The sequence below is a fragment of the Schistocerca americana genome, unplaced genomic scaffold, assembly GCF_021461395.2.
Source record: "Schistocerca americana isolate TAMUIC-IGC-003095 unplaced genomic scaffold, iqSchAmer2.1 HiC_scaffold_1439, whole genome shotgun sequence".
NCBI classification, from domain to species: domain Eukaryota; kingdom Metazoa; phylum Arthropoda; class Insecta; order Orthoptera; family Acrididae; genus Schistocerca; species Schistocerca americana.
Window position 1 is genome coordinate 17,501 of NW_025725522.1, and position 5,000 is coordinate 22,500.

At 52.5% G+C, this 5,000-nt stretch overlaps 1 non-coding gene across 1 annotated transcript in view; it reads left to right on the forward strand.

Moving 5' to 3' along the window:
* Positions 1–4,899: 4,899 nt before the first annotated feature.
* LOC124568078 overlaps positions 4,900–5,000 on the forward strand; it is a 1,910-nt gene continuing 1,809 nt past the window's right edge. Inside the window, exon 1 of the ribosomal RNA XR_006971126.1 lies at positions 4,900–5,000. This exon is cut by the window's right edge and continues 1,809 nt beyond it. This is a non-coding gene — a ribosomal RNA (small subunit ribosomal RNA).

The following is a 5,000-nucleotide window of genomic DNA, read 5'->3' on the forward strand; positions in this document are numbered from 1 at the left end:
TGCGGGCTGTACCAGTTACGAGCTAGAGACGCGACCGCGTTGCTCTCTGTACGAATGCCGATGCTGAGCGGTCAGCTAGGAGGCGCTCCATCCATGTCGGTACCGGTGAGCGTTGCACTCGCAGTCGCAAGAACGTACGGCAAGTATATTACCTGGAAGAGTCAATGACAGTCCACGCCCCCCTGCGTGGGAAGAGTCTTTCTAGGCCATGACCCACCGGAAGGGCGCAGCGTCCCCCACCCCAGACATGTGACGTCACACCATCGGTATTGACGACTAGACTGATTCCTTATAATCATTTGCCATACACCGGTGGAAGCTGCCGAGACGAGTAACTACATAGCGGGCTCGCCGTGTCACTAATGTACAGAGATACAACAGTTTCGACTGGAACCGGATTAAACGTATACACGGCGCTGATTAGTAATAGATAGAGCCATCAGAATACAGATAATGTATACAACTGTCCGTATACATGCTGAAAGACTCTGCTCACAATCACAACCACACGTCAGCCACACACCCTTATCACGCACTACTCTCTGCCTGTAACACGCACACAGACAATATGTAAGCACCAGCATGGAACAACACCCAGTGCATCCTCTCCGCCACATTAGACAATCCACACTGTCATAACCAGACTGGGAGGTCCACTCAGAAAACAGAATATCCCACCCACCCGACAACCACCATTGCTCAGCCAAGCCACCAACACCCACACATGTCCTACACAGGGGTGCACCCAACATCACAATACTGCCTCCTCTCACAGCACACAAACAATGGCAGGAATGAAAGACACAGGTCTGCCACAAGCATGGAATGAGAGCGCCGCCTGTCATGAGCCAAAGGTGCATCCTGACGTGGCAAATCAGATGATGCCGCAGGCATCCACTTACTATAATCACAATCAACAAACCGGCCGCCCCGCCCCGCCCCCCATTAAACCTTTCCTTACAACAATGTGTACCTTAACCTAACCTATATCGTACCGTAACCTAACCTATATCGTACCGTAACCTAACCTATGTCGTACCGTAACCTAACCTATGTCGTACCGTAACCTAACCTATGTCGTACCGTAACCTAACCTATGTCGTACCGTAACCTAACCTATGTCGTACCGTAACCTAACCTATGTCGTACCGTAACCTAACCTATGTCGTACCGTAACCTAACCTATGTCGTACCGTAACCTAACCTATGTCGTACCGTAACCTAACCTATGTCGTACCGTAACCTAACCTATGTCGTACCTTAACCTAACCTATGTCGTACCTTAACCTAACCTATGTCGTACCTTAACCTAACCTATGTCGTACCTTAACCTAACCTATGTCGTACCTTAACCTAACCTATGTCGTACCTTAACCTAACCTATGTCGTACCTTAACCTAACCTATGTCGTACCTTAACCTAACCTATGTCGTACCTTAACCTAACCTATGTCGTACCTTAACCTAACCTATGTCGTACCTTAACCTAACCTATGTCGTACCTTAACCTAACCTATGTCGTACCTTAACCTAACCTATGTCGTACCTTAACCTAACCTATGTCGTACCTTAACCTAACCTATGTCGTACCTTAACCTAACCTATGTCGTACCTTAACCTAACCTATGTCGTACCTTAACCTAACCTATGTCGTACCTTAACCTAACCTATGTCGTACCTTAACCTAACCTATGTCGTACCTTAACCTAACCTATGTCGTACCTTAACCTAACCTATGTCGTACCTTAACCTAACCTATGTCGTACCTTAACCTAACCTATGTCGTACCTTAACCTAACCTATGTCGTACCTTAACCTAACCTATGTCGTACCTTAACCTAACCTATGTCGTACCTTAACCTAACCTATGTCGTACCTTAACCTAACCTATGTCGTACCTTAACCTAACCTATGTCGTACCTTAACCTAACCTATGTCGTACCTTAACCTAACCTGTATTGCGCCTTAACCTAACCTGTATTGCGCCTTAACCTAACCTGTATTGCGCCTTAACGTAACCTGTATTGCGCCTTAACGTAACCTGTATTGCGCCTTAACGTAACCTGTATTGCGCCTTAACGTAACCTGTATTGCGCCTTAACGTAACCTGTATTGCGCCTTAACGTAACCTGTATTGCGCCTTAACGTAACCTGTATTGCGCCTTAACGTAACCTGTATTGCGCCTTAACGTAACCTGCATTGCGCCTTAACGTAACCTGCATTGCGCCTTAACGTAACCTGTATTGCGCCTTAACGTAACCTGTATTGCGCCTTAACGTAACCTGTATTGCGCCTTAACGTAACCTGTATTGCGCCTTAACGTAACCTGTATTGCGCCTTAACGTAACCTGTATTGCGCCTTAACGTAACCTGTATTGCGCCTTAACGTAACCTGTATTGCGCCTTAACGTAACCTGTATTGCGCCTTAACGTAACCGATATTGCGCCTTAACGTAACCTATATTGCGCCGTAACGTAACCTATATTGCGCCGTAACGTAACCCACATTGCCCCTTAACGTAACCCACATTGCCCCTTAACGTAACCCACATTGCCCCTTAACGTAACCCAACACACGTTGGGCCTTAACCCAACACACGTTGGGCCTTAACCCAACACACGTTGGGCCTTAACCCAACACACGTTGGGCCTTAACCCAACACACGTTGGGCCTTAACCCAACACACGTTGGGCCTTAACCCAACACACGTTGGGCCTTAACCCAACACACGTTGGGCCTTAACCCAACACACGTTGGGCCTTAACCCAACACACGTTGGGCCTTAACCCAACACACGTTGGGCCTTAACCCAACACACGTTGGGCCTTAACCCAACACACGTTGGGCCTTAACCCAACACACGTTGGGCCTTAACCCAACACACGTTGGGCCTTAACCCAACACACGTTGGGCCTTAACCCAACACACGTTGGGCCTTAACCCAACACACGTTGGGCCTTAACCCAACACACGTTGGGCCTTAACCCAACACACGTTGGGCCTTAACCCAACACACGTTGGGCCTTAACCCAACACACGTTGGGCCTTAACCCAACACACGTTGGGCCTTAACCCAACACACGTTGGGCCTTAACCCAACACACGTTGGGCCTTAACCCAACACACGTTGGGCCTTAACCCAACACACGTTGGGCCTTAACCCAACACACGTTGGGCCTTAACCTGCTCTGTAATTGTCATACGACGCGTTAAATTAGTGTAGTGTTGCCTAACTGCAACCCCCGCAATATAGTTTGCTACTCGCACTGCCCGGTCCCCAGTGTATCGCTTCATGTTAAACACCTTGCAGCTATACACTGTAATGTGGATGGCAGCAGGACGTACATGCTCAATGCCCTTTGCAGTTGTTCATTGGCATTTGCAGTTGTTCATTGGCATTCGCATGTGCGAAGCACTTAGCCTACGCTGTGGTACGGCCTGTGTCAACTGTCCGCTGATGTTGTACGTCCAAATCACACACTGTACTGCACATTGGTCCTCATGTACTGAATGATACATCGTGGTACATGTGACCGTACAACGACTGCGCCAACAACGGCGAACCATGCGGTCCAAATGTTGTGCACTCAGCTACGTGTCGTCTCCCTATAAGAGCTGGATTGCAGTGTGGTATGCCCTGGATGGCGATCAGCATGAGCCGTCTGTTGATGTAGTGGCGCGTGTTGTCAGACGTAGTCGTCTCTTCTCACACACCGTGATAGCATGGTGCACTGCGTTCCACATCTGCGACATGCGACAGAGGCCGGTTGACAGTCGTTCGCGCAATGGACATCGCATACGTACGGGGGCCACCTTCCACGTGTTCGCGAAGCGTGCACATGTTGTTGCGTGTATGTGGGCAGACATAGTGTGTCGTGACACCTGACACAGGCATGCAACAATCGTTGAATTTGCAAATGGCGATGGACGCCTACGTTTGCTGGTGACGTTATGCAAATGAACAACTGGTAAACCGTTGTGGTGCGGTTGTTCTCGCTAGAGGTGAATCAGTGATGGCGACGATCGGTTGAGCTACCAACCGGTTGTTCCAGCGATACCCACCATGCCCACGAACGTGAATGGCATCTGGGTGTGAAGCGATACGCGGCGGTGGCTGGGTGGGACCGTCCCCGGCCGGTGAGGGGGGGCCTCCCGGCGTGCTGGCCGCGCGGTGCGTGGGCGCACGCGCTACAGCCGGCTGGTGGGGGCGGCCAGTGGCAGGCGCGCCGGCCGACGGAGGCGGCAGGCGGCGCAGCTGCGCGCCGGCGCACCCTGCACGCGGCGCCGTGCGGCCAAAGTAGGTCCTCGCGGGCCCGGTGCGAAGCGCGGTGGACATCTGCAGTGTGCTGGTCCGATTGAGGACTGTGTGCGCTGAGGATGCGCCGCCGCCCGGCGCTCGGCGCCGCGACGCCGTCTGCTGCTCGGTCGCCTCTGCGGTTCTCGCAGGTGGTTTGTATCGCAGCTGTGCGGACGTGTTGGCGCGTGCGCTGTGCTGGGAGAGTTCGCTTCGGCACCCAAGTGGGGCTTTTGTCCTTCTGTGGCGCTGGCGTTGGAGCTGCCGGTCACCGTAGGTGGCGCGTGTTGTCTCCCGCCGGCAATGCCACGACAGCACGCTCCCGGGCCTCTGTCGGCAGCGGCAAGCTCAGTTGGGAGCACGGGTGGTCGCACCTAAAGCGTCTACTCGCCAAACTCCGGGCGATTGCGCCTCTCTCGAACCCGACCAAGTACTTAGGACGGCGCTGCGCGCCGCCGGGACCTGAGAGGGTTTCGAGGTGTATTGTGCAGGGGAGCTCAGCCTCCTCCTGTTTGCAGAATAATTGAGCGGACGCTTGCGTGTTCGCGCGGGCCCCCGGGACACACTCCCGGGCGGCCGGCTGCTCAGCTCTAGTTGACGCAGCTCCCTGGTTGATCCTGCCAGTAGTCATATGCTTGTCTCAAAGATTAAGCCATGCATGTCTCAGTACAAGCCGCATTAAGGTGAAACCGCGAATGGCTCATT